Here is a 16401-nt window from a genome sequence, read left to right on the forward strand (position 1 = left end):
AAGCATTTGTATTCAAATTCTGGCAATCAATTCAAACAGAGGTAAAAGTATAAAGTCGCTCAGCATGCACTGAGACAAGGTGCAATGCGCTTCGCGCTGAAGTTGGCCAATTATGGCCTGTGTTGCGTGGTTAGCGCTTCAGTAGAGGGCGCTCTAATCTTTTCTTGGGACTCTTGGTGGTTTCGCCCTTTCACAAGCTGTTTATGCTATTGAGTGTTTAATATTGAATTTTTCTTGTCGTAGAACAAATCTTGTCCGTATTGAAGACTTCACGGAACAAAAAAACCCTGAGATCTGGTATGTTACCGACTGCCTGCTCCTGCTGTTTCTGGATGCAGGGTCCGCCTCTATAAATGCATCCATGAAGTGAATGCAGGATCAAATCCCAGCTCACCTTCTTAACAAACTGTTTAAGCCGTTTAGCTAGGAAAGCAAAATGCTACTCCTCAGTAAAGCAAAGCCGCCTTATCTCATGCCATGTCCATCTGAGGATGCACTTATCAGACACACTGTGGGCCTGATCACGACCTCGGCGGTAACCCTTAAATCCGGCAGTAGCACTAATACCGCCGGATTTAAGGGTCCGCTGAATCAGGGCTTCGGCAGATTTCGCCTCAGCTCTTGGCTGGGGGGAAATCCGCCGAAAATTCACGTTCTTACCGCCGGCGGGAAATCCGCCGCCGGTAAGAGCGCAAATTTTCCCCATTGAGCTCAATGGGGAATGGGGCATTCCCGAATGGGCTCAATGGGGAATGGGGACTTCCAAGTCCGCCCAACTCGTGATCCTGCGCTATTAGCGCCGGGGGCTATGGCCGTCGCGCTAATAGCCCCCGCGCTAATAGCGTTAGCGTTACCGCCGAGGTCGTGATCAGGCCCTGTGTCTGTTGTCTTAAACCTAGCACTTGCCAGGTGCTGGCTGCACTACCACTGTTTGTTGCTTTTTATTATTTATTTAGTGATTTATTCATCATTTTTATTCCTTTGCTTAGCACTTTCCACTTCTCCCCCCTCCCATGCTCTTTCCACTTTCCCCTTAACCCTTTACCTCTCCCATGCACTTGCGCATCCTCAATGTCACTCGGCCTAGTACGATCGCTGTTTTGTTCTCCCTTGTTCCACTCCCTTGCCTCGTCATACTCTGAAACACTCGTGTACGAGCACAATACAAATAAAATATCAATATGGGTGGAGTCAAAATTTGACGTGTCTCCAATAGGAGCTTTTTTTCTAGACTTTTTATCCCAGTAAAGGGAGACATTAGTCCGGTCCCCACCTTTTGAAGGTTGGCTGGATTGAGGACAAAGGCTACTCAACACAAATGCAGTATCTACCGTATCGCTACAGGAAATTCTCTATTAATCCTTTGATCACATTTTTATGAATGGAAGGTTATCCCGGCATTGATGTCTGAACTGGAGAACTACCACCTTATAGATAATTATGACCTATCTGAATTCGAAGGATCGATATGGAGAAAGAATCAGATTCTTCCATCATAGCTGTAATTTGTTACGGGTTAGGGTTAAAATCTTTGAATTTTTATTGTTTATGGAAAAAACAAACTCTCTGCAAGAAGTTGCAAGAAGTTGCTATTTCCCCAAGAAAATACCCTATATGAATTAGTGCCAATGCGAGACTCTCAACTCTGTTAACAAATATGAAACTATGTTGATAAGTTTGCAAACATTGGGCCTCATTACACGGTAGGCGGAGAACCATGGCGCTATTATACCGGCACCGCCTTTGTGGAAAGGGGAATTACCGCCCCATTCCAAGGTTGGCGGGGCGGTAATTCCCCCTTCCACCATTGCCCTTCCCCATTCCCATTTTTGCCCCATAGGGCATAATGGGAATGGGGATGGCAAATTGCGGTACTGTAATTAGCTCCCTGGTTCCCTTTGCGGGTTGGTTTTTAACGCCTGCAAAAAGCAGGCATTAAATACCCCAACCCGCAAAGGGACCTCGTAGTAAGGCGGTAAGGATTTACCGGTACCGGTAAAATACCGGTACCGGTAAACCCTTACCGCCTACCGTGTAATGAGGCCCAATCACTCCTTTTTTTGGCGAGTATCTTGATGTTGAATTCTTGTGCCCTGGTCGCTTGACTAAAGATATGCTGTTGCGTTTGCCCAACAGTAACAGTACATCATTAAATACAATCCTTAGAATTCATGCGCCAAAGTAAAAATGATACAGTCATATATTTATATCTTTTATTTTCAACTGATAGTGTGATGCTCTGTGTAATATATTCATCCAAAGGCTTGAGTGTAAATCATTCGAGAAAAGAATCCTTAGTTAACCAAGAAACAATCCTCTACTCACGTTTCACCACAAAATGTGGATCTTCAGAGGTGAAAAAGTACTCTTATGTTGATTTATCTGAAAATAGATATTTATAAAAAAGGGTCTGAATAAATGCGTGAAGCAACACCAACATGAGACTCATAAAACTGGAAAACTGTTTAGTACTGAATTATTCAACAAACTTGGAATGTAACCACTAGAGTGATTAAGGTGTGAAGGAACACCAGTATATCAAGAACAAAAATTCAAAATAAAGCACAAGCTCTTAAATAACTCAATACAGTGTCAGCTTGTTTTTTCAATATTTGACTCACCTGTAAGACATTGCACTTTTTTTTATTTCAAAGGTTGGCGCATTAAGAATCATTCCCATTCAAATCTTTTTACATTAATTACCAGTGTGGCAGCCATACTCCCTTGGGAAATCTTTCTGCTAGACAACCATTTTCATCTCGAGCTAATTGAGGAGTCACCAAGGGTTAGCTTTGTCTGGCTGCCTTTTTGTCAAAGTATATGTCATTTTAAACCTTTATAAAAGCTAAGTGTTCCTTGACGTCTGCTTAATGTGCAAAATACACGTTTGCCCTTTTTGTGTGGAACTGAAACTGTTATGTGCAGCATGCATAGTAACGAGATGCATGCACGTTTCAAACAAAACTACCAGGCAGCGACTATAACACAAACCCATCTGAGGTGCATTCAATGTTTGAAAGGAGTGCAGCACCTCGGCGGGTGCCATGGAACATAGGTTGTCCCATGCCAGGAATGAAAACACAGTCCTATCATATTTCATTCTGATACCTGTAGTCCTGCACTTGTGTACACAACTATTAAAGGAATAGTTTGGTCAGAAATATTATTGTCCCTATGGTTCGGCCATGTGTTTTTAACCATAAATCGATCGATCGTACAAACATTTCCTATGCACCTTACCCAAGTTTTCATTTCTTGAATACAAGCGAAATCAGGCAGCAGGGCGCGGCCATCTTGTGATAATCTTATCACTTGCTGCATCGCCCTGGGTGATCTGCGTTTGCGGCACTAAATCATATCCCCCGCCCCTGACATCACTAGACGCGTAGCACCCATTTCACAACGCCAAAGCACGTCTCGTGTCAACATTCTATGCGCCTTAGCTAATGACGCGTCACCATGGACACGGCAGTTAGCCTCTTTTCTCGATAAGTATAAACAGACCGTTTCACAACACACAACAGCAGATTTTCTATTCCATTCCCCTCACTGTATTTCTTTGAGTATTCTCTGACTCGTTTCTGTGCTCTGGTCAGCTACCTTCGTTGCTTGTAGCCCGTGTGAACAGATACCAGTACCACTGCTATAAATTATTTTCGTTTGTTTACCACACAATGGCAACAATAATGCCCTACCTGTACAAGCCCGAGTATTCCGAGGAGGAATTACTGGAAAGAGAAAGCTGCGTAAATGATGGGGATTTGGACAACAGTTGGGCATACGTTTCAACAGATGAACAGCCTGGGCCTAGTCGCATGGAAGGTGTTTCCACCTGGTATACCTGCAATCGGTGCGCGCTAATGCCAACAGAGGTGGAGAACTGCTGCTGCCGAGAAAACTCTGGATGCTTGTCCTACATATCGCAAGACGATCCACAGCCGCAATGCGTTACCGAGCTGCCAGACTTCACGGCAGTCTGTCTCACACGGTCCGTGCTGAGGATTTTGATGGTGCTTATGCATGAACTTCGTGCAACAGTTCGGCCTCGTAATCCAAGTAATGATGTATAGTCTGGTTGTAATGTCAGTTAGGCCACCACTATTTCATGGTTGTCCCTTATATTCTCGTACCTTCAATATATCATTGTCATATCAGTTTAGTCTTGCAATTCTCTAGTAATAGTAACATAAAAGTCGTTCAATATTGTGCAGTGTCTAGTTAGCATTTGTCCAGGCAATAATGCCATTGGATACAAGATTTGTCATTGACAACTAAGGTTTAATACACTTACCTTGGTCATTTAAAAACAGTTTGTATCTTTCTCTTTCACAGGTGGTACCGGCTGGTGGCCTATCGTTCGTACACATGGTGGCTTCATGGGAGGCTTGAACACCGCGTTTAACGAGTAATACCTGCCTGTGTCGTTGGTGCCATTAGACAAACTTTCCCCAGTGACAGCGGTCAGTACAGGAGATTTTCCCTCTCTGAGCTGCAACCAGACCTTTACAATGTTTAGTATTTTTGTGCCATCAAAATAATTAAAAAAAATAAAACACAACATATTTTTTATCAATGGTTGTTTCATTTTTTAAGTGAATCAAGTGTGTCTCCATTCCGCAGTGTCCCAGTGCCTTGTCTGCACGCCCCCGGCCCATCCATCCCCCATCCACTATCAAAGGCAGTTCGCACCAGTGGATGTGCGCTTCCATGGGATGCTGTCAGGGGCGCGAACGGCCAAGGTGCCAAACACCATGTACACTTCAAAAGGTATCTTATACCCAGGGGCCATTGTTCACATGGCCTCCTCAGACCCTGTGTCTCCAGGCAGGCTCCCCTTGAAGGAGGCTGCTCCCCTGCAATACACATAAGTGTGTCTCCATTCCGCAGTGTTCCGGTGCCTTGTCTGTACGCCCCCCTGCCCATCCATCCCCCATCCACTATCAAAGGAAGTTCGCACTAGTGGATGTGCGTTTCCATGGGGTTCTGTCAGGGGCTCGAACGGCCAAGGTGCCAAACACCAGGTACACATCAAAAGGTATTTTATGCCCAGGGGCCATTGTTCACATGGCCTCCTCAGACCCCGTGTCTCCAGGCAGGCTCCCCTTCAAGAAGGCCACGCCCCTGCAATACAAATAATACCATGACATACACACGTCATTCATTTAATCAAACACCCCTTTTTGGTATTCTTTATAAACCACTTGATATTTACCATGAGAACATCTTTGAGCACTGCAAGTCAACTCGTGAACCTGCTACTCTGTGACCGCTTGGAGTGAACTTGTCAGTGTGCTACCTGTGAACATCTCCCTGTTCTCCTGCCACTAATTACTCTGCTTGCTGAATCTGTTTGTTGGTCAAGGTAAGGGCATGTATCCTAATCATATCTCCTTCGCTTGTAAATTTTATATCTATTTCAAAGTAACATACACAGTAGTGCTGGTCCCAGTCACTGATCCCCTGGAACCCCTCTGCACTACGGGACTGTCTCTGTATCCCTACAGCCCCCCCCCCTTCCCCAGCACTTGTACTGCACTTACCTTGCACTTGCCACTAGCTGGCCCTGTTTTATTTATTACTTACGCCACTTACCTTTACTGCACTTCCCCCCCCTCCCCTTCCCCTTGCACTTCTTCCCCCCTCCCCCACCCCTGCACTTGCGCGATCTGAATGACACCTGTAGGATCGTTTGTTTTGTCTCCCCTTGTTCCTCCCCTCCCTGCCTCGTCGCGCCTTGAAATACCTGTGTATAGGCGCGTTACAAATACCATATCATATCATATCATATGTTAATTTGTCTCATTGCTATTAATTTGAGTATCTTTTGTTCTGTTATCGATATATCATTTTTCATCAATGTCAATTGGCATGGTATTGCATCCTTCGCGGAGCGTGTCTATAGTATAAGCATGTTTCCTTTTCGTGCACGATCGAACATTCAAGGGGCGAGTAACATGTTCTGATTTTCAACACATCAGTGAATCGTTTGTGAAATGTATCCAATAATACAGCCGCACACACTGCACTGGTTTTCCTGTGGTGTCCAAGAGAAAGGGTGCAATGAACAATGTATGGTCCAATTCATTCATTCTCACATGTTTATGCAAAATAATTTTCTAATCATGTTGACCTTTATTTTGCAGAATTTACAACAATGCCTGCATGTTCTTTTTTCGGTTGCCCTTCGAAGACCCATGACAAATCTGAAGGCATTACAATGCATATATTCCCTAAGACTGTTGATCGAATAAGAGAATGGGTCAGACACTGCGGATATCCACCGGAAGAGCTTGAAAGTAGAGTCAAACAAGTCTTGGAGGACAAGAGGGGTCATGATACCGGATCTGCAGCCGGCACTTCAACCCGGATATGTACGACACATCCTTGTACACAAAGAGGAATCAACTGAGAACAACTCCAAAATTGCTACCAAACGCTATTCCGACTTTATCCGTTCACATGACGCCACAGGTGAGACATGCTTCCGGATGTATCTTAACTCCAGTATTTATGTGATTGAATAGCTGTTAAAATAATGACTATTTTGCTAAACATCAGTCCTTGTTTTTTAGAACCCACATAGAAAATTGATTTATGTGGACAAATAACCATGCTATATTATGCATTTACATAAGCATAAATTTCTCGTATTCGGTCTCCTTAAATGCCACTTTTTAATGTTGGAATTTCTAAAACAAATAATACTTTTCCTTTACAACTCCATTACTATCCACCGAATATGAAGCAACAAGATTCAATATCCATGTCTTGCCTGGAGTCATCAACCACTTCCAGCGTGTATCAGGTAATCTTACCTAGCTATTCTGTTCCAGACTGGTTTTAAGCACGGAATTCTAGATAACGTGATCATATTTTCGCAACGTATCATTGCTTTACACAATGTTTTTCGTGGTCTGATATTGATATGTACCTTTGTCGTCTTTCCAAAATGTGTGTCCAGTTTCCAATATTTTCATCCTTACTAATGCAAGTACTGTGTTTCAGGGAGATGCTGAAACAACATCCCTCGTAGTAGATCCGATGCCAGAGGTATGTGTCTTCACAGTTCAATTGGACGAGATAATCTGATCATATTTACATATCGTGTAATTGTTTTACACAATGTTTCATTCGTATTTTACTATTGATATGTACCTTTGTCGTCTTTCCAAATTGTGTGTCCAGTTTCCAATATTTTCGTCCTTACTAATGCAAGTACTGTGTTTCAGGGAGATGCTGAGGCGTCCTCTACAATTACATTACCCCTTGTAGTTGTTCCGGAACCAGACCTTGCAATTGATCAGGAGCCAGAGGTATGTCTACTGACAGTACCATCTAATGAAAGAAAGTCGGTCTAATTGTATGTGTAATGCAAATTATTTATTTTATATGGATACTATTTTTTGTAGGGATGTATACAAGATCCGTATATTGAACCGGAGGCATGTGGTTCTGAGTCGGTGCGCAAGCTTGCTGATGTTGATGTTAGAGTAAAGAAGGTGTCAAAGAAAAGAAATAAAAATAAGGTTAGTTATAAACACTTTATATTGTTGCCAATTGTTTTGTGCTGAGGCCTTCATTACATGTTTTTTCTTAATGTAAATTGTACAACACTGTATGTAGGATTTACACTGAACATCCCTTTTCCTATCTGTCCTGTAGTTGCACGATGGAGTACGGACTATGCAGACACAGACAGTGATACAAATGACAGATGCTGCTTGCCAAACTGTTTTCACCATGGAGGAACTATTTTTTTTTTAAACTCTTTTTATTGTTCAACGGTGGTCTCAACAGTTACAGCAACCTAAGCCATCAAGAAACACAAGTCGACAAGCAAAGAAAACATTTACATTCAACATTATATGGACATTTCATCATCTGAGAGCAACTCACACAGATAGGTACGGAAGGGGCCCTATATGTCCTTTGGTCGGCTTGCCCCTGGCAAAGTCAAAACAAATTATTCCTCACATTCATTGATGTATGTAAGTTCGTGGAGGAAAGTGGTCACATTTGGTGGCACAGGCATCTTCCATGCTTGTAGGATACATTTCTTTGCCACAGCACATGCGACATTAAATAGCCTCCTGGTTTTCTCTGAGCACTTGCCAATGTCCCCGAATATGTATTTTTGGGGGTTAACTGTGGGGGTATCTGTGTAATTTCGGTCAATATTTCGGCCACCTCTCCCCAGAATCTCAGGAGAGCAGGACACTTCTAGTACATGTGAAAGGAGTCCGCATGTAGGGCCCCACACTTGGGGCACTCCCCCTCATGTTCCGCAACAAATTTTGCCATTTTAGCTGGCGTGTAGTGTAACCTCTTTAGGAGTTTGAATTGTATCAAACGTAATCCTGCATTTAATGAAACCTTTTTTGTGAGTGAACAATATCTGCTCCATTTGTCCTCCGGGATGGGTATTTGCAAGTCTGTCTCCCATTTGTCCTTGACCCGGTTCACCGAGGGGGTGTGGGCCTGTACTGCCCCATATGGTTTAGAAATGCCTAGACCAGCTTTCATGGTGATGAGTTGTGTGCAGGGGTGTTGAGGAGGTTCATCTGGGAACATTGGCCATCTTTTCTATAATGCGGCCCTTACTCTGTAGTATTGTAATGTTTTGAGTGGCCCACCCCCCATCGCTCTAGTAAAGTCCCCTCTGGTTGCAAATTTACCATCTATTAACATATTGCCCACCTTCATTTCCATGTGTGGATCCCAACCTTCCTGGATACTCGCATCCGACATAGGGGGGATGCCCGGAAAATTCCACAAGGGGACCTCTGGGTTATATGGTGTTTCCAGCTTCAGTTGTTTAAATAATGCCCCCCAGGCCCTGACCGTGCAGCTAACCGGATCGTAATCACAGGTGTCTTTGTGACGTGAATTAAATAGGACAGACTTAATGTCTGCTGGGAATATTGTTTGTGCTTCCACCCAGGTGTGTGGTGTTTGCCCAGGTTCCTCGTACCAATACTTTGCAAACTGTGCCTGGGCGACCAGGTAATAGAGCTCAAAGTCTGGAGCTGCTATACCTCCGGTGTCGTAGGGCTCTGTCATTTTCTCCCACCCAATACTGGCCGCCTTCCCGTTCCATATAAAGGTTACTACCAGCGACCGTAGTCTCGAGAAAAAATCTCTACCCGGCCATATGGGTATATTTACAAAAAAATATAATAGTTTGGGGAGGGCTATCATTTTGAGTAGGGCTAACCTGCCGTACAGGGATATAGGGAGGTGTCCCCAGATCTGGAACTTGGTGCTCAATGTTTGCAGTGCCTTCTCATGGTTGTCCGCGTAGGGGGTTTGTCTGGTCCTAGACACTAACACCCCGAGATATCTAATATATTGGTCCGACCATTTAAGGCCGCAGGTGTTCGCAGGGCATTTAGTGTGGGGTGTGAGCGGGAATATTTCTGATTTGGTTATATTAATGACATATCCTGAGTAGTCCGCGAACTCCTGTATATCAGTTATAATGGGCGTTATGTTTTTTTCTGGCTCGCGGACGTAGAGTAACGTATCGTCCGCGTAAAGTGAAATTAGCTTGATAGAGCCTTTCATGTTAATTCAAAGCCGAACCGCAGCTGCCATAGGCTCAATGGTTAGGGCAAACAAGATGGCCGAGAAGGGACATCCCTGCCCGGTTCCTCTACCTGCCGGGTTCCTCTACCCAGCTGGAACATCTCAGAAATGGTTCTATTAGCACAGACTCTGGCACCCGGAGCAGTATAGAGCAGCCTTACGAATCTGATAAACGCAGGTCCCACCCCAAACGCTTCCAAAACCGTGAAAAGGTAGACCCAAGGTAGACCCATGACACAGAATCGAACGCCTTTTCGGCGTCTAGGGCTACAGCTGCTGCGCTTCTGCCCGGGTCAATCTGTGCCATTATACTAAATAGTCTGCGGTGGTTCAGCGCGGTGGATCTCAGGGGAATGAAACCATTCTGATAGGGATGGACTAGAGTGGAGACCAGGGGCAACATTCGATTCGCCAGTACTTTAGCAAAAATCTTGGCATCAACATTGATGAGCGAAAGGGGCCTTTATGATGACATGTTACTAGGTGGGCGTCGGGGTTTAGGCAGCACAGTAATAATGGCTTCCCTCATCGTCGGGGGTAGTATGCCTCCCTCTCGGGCTTCCTCCCAGGTCTCCAACATTATGGGAATCAGTTCTGTGCGGAACTCCTTATAGAATACAGCCCCCAACCCCTCAGAGCCCGGTGCTTTGCTGGACGCTAGCCCCATAATTGCCTCACTCATTTCTTCCGCAGTGACCGGTTGATCTACTACCATTTTACTCTCGAGTGGAAGTTGTGGGAGCCCCAGCAACGCCAAATATGTTTTAATCTCAGTAGTCGTTTTCCTGTTTTTATTTGAGTACAGCGTCTGATAAAATTTGGCAAATTCTCCATTTATACCCTCTTCGCTCGTCAGTACCTCACCAGCAGCGTTTTGTATGCTAGTGATTGGGTATGGCTGCCTGTCATGTTTAATCAGGTTAGCCAATGTTCTGCCCGCCTTATTACTCTCACCATATCTACGTGCTCTGGCAGGGGCCGCTATATATTGTATTTCTCTAGCGGCCAGCTCATTGAAGGTTTGAATATGCTTATTAATTTCGGCCAGAACGGCCTTATCATGTGTACAGCTATACATCCCTTCAAGGCTGTTCAAGGTATTTTCTACCCCTTCTAGCTCCCTCCTCACTCCCTTCAGGAGGACAGTGGATTTCGAGATAATTGCCCCCCTAGCCCAGACCTTAAAGGTTTCCCATACCGTAGAGACTTGTGCCACCGACCCAACGTTATTACTGAAAAACTCTGTTATTTCTTCCCGTAGGGCCTCCACTACACCCAGGTCACCAAGTATCCCACCCAGCATACGCCATCTTCTGGCAGGTCTAGGAAAATCTCTCAGCCTGAGCTCCAGTGTAACTGGGGAATGGTCGGAAAGTGTGCGGGGCAGGATTTCACAGCTGTGCAGCGTCTCGGAGAGGTTCTGGGATATAAAGAAATAGTCTATTCGCGATTCACTGTCATGAACGATGAGTAGTGGGTATAATGTATAACGTCTGGGTGTAATGTGCGCCATGCATCTATTAATGCCATTTGTGGAAGGAGTTGTCCCAGTGTCAGTGCCATTTTGGTTGGTGTCCTCGTTTTCGTACTGGATCTATCCATCACCGGGTTCAGGGCCATATTGAAGTCCCCCCCATACTATTGTAGAAGCATCTAGTTTGTTGAGGGTCTCATATATGTTTAAATAAAAATCTGGATCATCGATGTTGGGGCCATAGCTATTAACCAAAGTGATTTGCTTTCCCGCTATTTTCCCCCATACAAGAACAAATCTACCCATCGCATCCACCTTGTGCCCCACCGCCCGGAACCCCAGCGAGGGATGGATGAGAATGATGACCCCCCCGGGACTGGGACGAATAGCTTGTGTAATATCGTGTCTTTCCCCATTTGGGCATTATATTCATATTTACTGCGTCCATAGCTTGAGTCTCCTGTAACATCACTATCTGAGGGCAATGTCTAGAAACATAGTTATTGACCTTCCTGGCCTTCATCGGGTTATTTAAACCTCTTACATTCCATACACAGCAGCAGTATTCACAGCCCCCCTGTGGAAACATTCCCATGTGTAATGACACTTGCCATACCATCAACCAATTCCAGTATTCACATGGCGGGAGCAGCAACCGCAACTGCGACACCACTTAACCTTCAAAGCAAGCTTAATAAAAAAGCAACGTACCCCCGTACCTCCTTTCACCCACAGCTCAACGCAGCTAACTGTTGCCTCGCAACCTGACCCCCCACCCGCATCATCTCCCCCAACTCGACGATGCAACCCATGAACACTCATAACTCGCCCGGTGGGCTTTCCTATTGAGTTAGTGGACATTTCCAGAGGGGCAGCCAATGTCGCCACTTGGCCGCCCACGCCGGAGGCCCCAGGCTCAGTAGTTACGGAAATTGGTCCAGTCTAGTTGTATCGACTTATATGAAGGAAGGTGAGCAAAATACCATTGCGGCGACAGTGTAGCTTCATCCATTTGCCAGATCTCTTCAGTCTTCACCAGGATTGGGTCTCGCATTTTGATCCACATTTCGGTCTCTAGGAGGCAGCGGGATGAAGGCCTCCACGTATGCCATAGCTTCAGCAGAGTTCTCAAAGAAATGGGCCCTCCCTCCATGCTGGATTCTCATTTTTACGGGGAACATTAAAGCGTAGGGGACACCACGGAGCCGTAGCTGTCTTTTAACCATCTCATAGGACCTGCGCTGTGATTGTATGTTCGCAGAGAAATCCGGATAAATGTGGATTCTATTTTCCTCATATTGTAGTGTACCTTTTTCTCTGGACAGCCGGAGTATTGTATCCCTGTCCCTGTAGTTGAGGAGCCGTGCTATGATGGTGCGGGGTGGAGCGCCCAGCTTCGGAGGCGGTGCAAGGGCACGGTGAGCTCTTTTGACAAGGAAGTGGTCCGAAAGGGATCCTGTCCCCAGCACAGACTTTAGCAGTTCCTCCAATTGCCTTTCCATGGAGCCTTTGCCGAACGTCTCTGAAACCCCGACTATCCGAATGTTGTGTCTACAGGACCTAGATCCGAGATCCTTGCACTTATTCAGGGTTTTGCGCAGTTCGGTTTGAAGTAGAGCTATGTCACGGCCATGTTGTGTGAGTACATCTTCATTGGAGCTTATTCTGTTCTCTGCCTCTCGCCTTTAGGGAGCCAATTGTAACCACTATGTCGTCCAACTTGACGTTAACAGCCAGGAACCCATTCTGCACGATTGTTGCCAGGTGATCCAAGGGGTCCACGTCTTGGCTTTCGGATGTTTGTGCCACCCCCCCCTTTGTCGCCTGCAGTTGGGAGCTGGCAAAGGAATCCATTGGGCTGTTTTTTTTTCCCCCCCTGCAGCCTTCTTCTCAGTGCGGCCCATTAGTTACCACCACTGGTGTGGGGTGGATTGTGTTCTCCCACGTATACATGATGGGTGCCCCAGAGACCAGAGTCTGATGTCAGCAGTTGTATGGGAGGGTGGTGTAGCAGCCTTAGCTCTGTCTGCCAGCAACGAGCTTGTCCCGAAACAGTTGAGGGATTGAGGCTTAGCGCGACCAAGGTGTATACTCCCTACCTCGGGTCATTATTATTGAACTCTCGTGACCCTCTCTCCGGATCACTCACCGCGCCAGCGGCACTCGAGCCGGGCCTCCGCTTCGATGGGGAAGCGCATCGCTGCAGAGCCTTTGACCGGGTCCCGCCTTCCTGGTCCGACGCGGGGAGGTCTGAGATTGCGTCTTTTCCCAAGTGGGGGGCAGCGATGTAGTGCGTCCGGGTGTTGACGCGTCGCCCCTCCCCCGCTCGGCCGGCTACAAGCACCAGGCTCACGTAGATGCCGTGTGGAGCCCTCGGGCGGCCGCGTTGCAGCCCAGCAGTCGCCGCAGCCTCACACCCGGATATCTCCACTGTTTCGGGGCCGCCGTGGTCAGCGTTTTCAGGATTACTTCCTTAGACCTTCCACCGCAGTATTTTATTGTCAACCGTCAACCAACTTGGAGCTGGAAGGATGAATTTTTTGCAAGTATTTTGAACGAGCCGGAGCTCTCCTCCTAGGCGGCCATCTTGAACGTGCGCAACAGCGCCCACCATGGAGGAACTATTAATTGAGGCGCGGCATGTTCACACTCGAGATGCCTATGTCCAATGGCCAGAAAATGAATTTAATATGACCGGCAAGTCCAGCAAAGTGTTTTTGGACCTTTGATACAATGCGCCTGCTCCGCCAGAGCAAGGTGAAATTGAATTTATAGTTGATAGTTTAACATTACTAGATGAGCACTTGACACAATCGACAACCGCCAAACAAATGCCCCCCAAAAAAAAGTCCACATTGATGTTTTCTCCTATCCATGGTCAAGTAACAGATGTTGAAATGACAGAGAATGAAGTATCAACACTATTGACTGACAAAACAGACAAAGATATCGACTACAGTATGTCTAATTTGGCTGATATGTCCACAACGGTTCCGTCCGAAACAACAGTGTTGCCGGATGACAGTCTAATAAAAGATGCCAAATACATAGTATTCGACAGCAGCTTGATGGAGCTTATAAAGATGCTGAACTGTGTTCATTCAGTGCAAGGGGATGTATGTGGGAAGCCATTGTTGAGCGTGACTTGTCTAACACAAGGCAGTAACCTCAAAATACATGCCACCTGTGAAAAGTCACATAAAACATTTTCATGGTCCGCTCAACCGATGCTGGGGAAACTGCCAGCTGGCAATCTACTGTGTGCAGCAGCTTTACTTTTCAGTGGCTCTAGTTTCACGAAGTTATCCAGTTTCTTTCAGTTTGTGGGACTACATTTCATTTCTAAAAACGCAATACTACAAATACCAAGGTGATTATCTATTCCCTGCCATTAGTGAAGCTTGGAAAATTGAACAATTGGCTCTTAAAACTACATTCGCCAACAAATGTTTCAGGCTAGCCGGCGATGGACAGTGTGACAGCCCTGAATTTTCTGCTAAGTACTGCACCTACCATTTTCAGGACATTGAAAGCAAGAACATTGTGAGTTCGGTGGTCGTGCAGGTGTCCCACTGTAAATCCTCAGTGGCCATGGAGAAAATTGGTTTTATAAAATCAATGGAAGATCTACAATCGAGAGGAATGCAAATCAACCTCATAGCCACGGACAGACACGTTTCAATAGCCAAGACAATGAGAGAGCAGTATCCAAATATTAAACATCAATTTGATGTATGGCATATTGCCAAATCAATAAATAAAAAAATCGCGGCGGCAGGGAAAAAAAAAGGTTTTGAAAGTATTTCCCAGTCTTTCAGCAATCATCTTTGGTGGAGCTCCAAAACATGTGATGGGTATGTGGAAATTCTACTGGAAAAATGGCGCTCTCTAATGCACCACTGTTCCAACGTTCACCGCTGGACAGAAAACCAACATTTCCACCAATGTGAACATGGCCCTATGTCCCCAGAGAAGGCACCGAAGAAGAAGTGGTTGATCCCATCTTCACCTCCACACAAAGCCCTTGAGAAGATTGTGTTTGATAAAACTCTATCAAGAGATCTGAAGGGACTCACAGAATTCTGTCACACTGGAGATTTGGAGGTGTTTCACAATATGTGCCTAAAGTACAGGCCATAGAGATTGCATTTCGGCATCCAAGGGATGAAAGCGAGGACTTTACTAGCGGTATTAGTGCATAACGAGAATGTAGGCCGGGAACAATCTAGGACTGCAGGAAACTAAGGGATGCTTCGCTACAATTTGGCCATTGGTTTTTATTTTTGCAAACATTTTTTTTACAAACTGTAAAAATAAAGTATGTGATTTGTCTTTTGAAATCTATCCTCTTAGTCCTTTTATTAAAATAATATTACAATTATTACGATTGCTTTCACATTTCACAGTTTAGTCAAGCTACTGTGGGACCTTCATTTTTCGTGTTAATGACCAATGGATAGCAGTGTGTTCGAATCTTTGGGTTTTGGCAGTTGCCTTGACAAAATGTTCTGCAAAAAGCTGAATATCTGCTTGTCCTAGAAAAGGTATTATACCTAGGCCACAAAACATTCTAGGCACGCAAGAAGTACTGACTGTGAAAACATGTCATGGGGTAGGAGGCCATGAGATAAGCAAAGGTGGCCCTATTACTTGACACATTTTGACTCAGTTTTTGTGTTACACCGACTATAATTTGGGAATAGGGGGCATTCTGTCATTGGCAAATTTCACCTACAGCTCAGCAGCGCCACGAACAATGAGCAGTGATAGCATCCAATTTCCTGTGCTTCAAAATTCATGTTCTCATGGATGCGTTGACACGAGATGTTGCAAAGTAAGAATGTATGTTCATTTTGAGTGAAGGTCACCAGCTTTGAATTTTTGCTTGGGTGCTGTGAGGCCCACGCGTCCCGCGCACAGTATAAGGTTCTATTGTTTTTTGACCTTGAGAAGCAGGGACCATTCCGAAAGGGATTGAATTGAAGGGTGGGTGTAATAACGTATGATATGATACGGTTGCCCATTCCAAAACTGGACCTAGCTACATATAAGTTCAGTTTATGAAAAATCGCTGACACGAACGGAGGAGTCTGCATTACGGTCTGCATTGCGTCAAGAGAATGGAAATGCCGAATATAATGTAAGTTTCTCTTTAGACGATTTCATACCAGAACTAGTCTAAATACAAATAGCTGACCATTATTGCTGGGTCACATAGTACTCGTTCGTTCTATGTTGCATACTGCAATGAAGTGCTAGTGCAAGCTTTGTGTGCTGGGCCATCTACCGGGCACATGGGCAGGCCAGCATCGAGACGCATGTAGACCACCGCTCGTTTATCC

This window comes from Ambystoma mexicanum, chromosome 1p, assembly GCF_040938575.1.
Source record: "Ambystoma mexicanum isolate Mex_15411 chromosome 1p, UKY_AmexF1_1, whole genome shotgun sequence".
NCBI lineage: Eukaryota > Metazoa > Chordata > Amphibia > Caudata > Ambystomatidae > Ambystoma > Ambystoma mexicanum.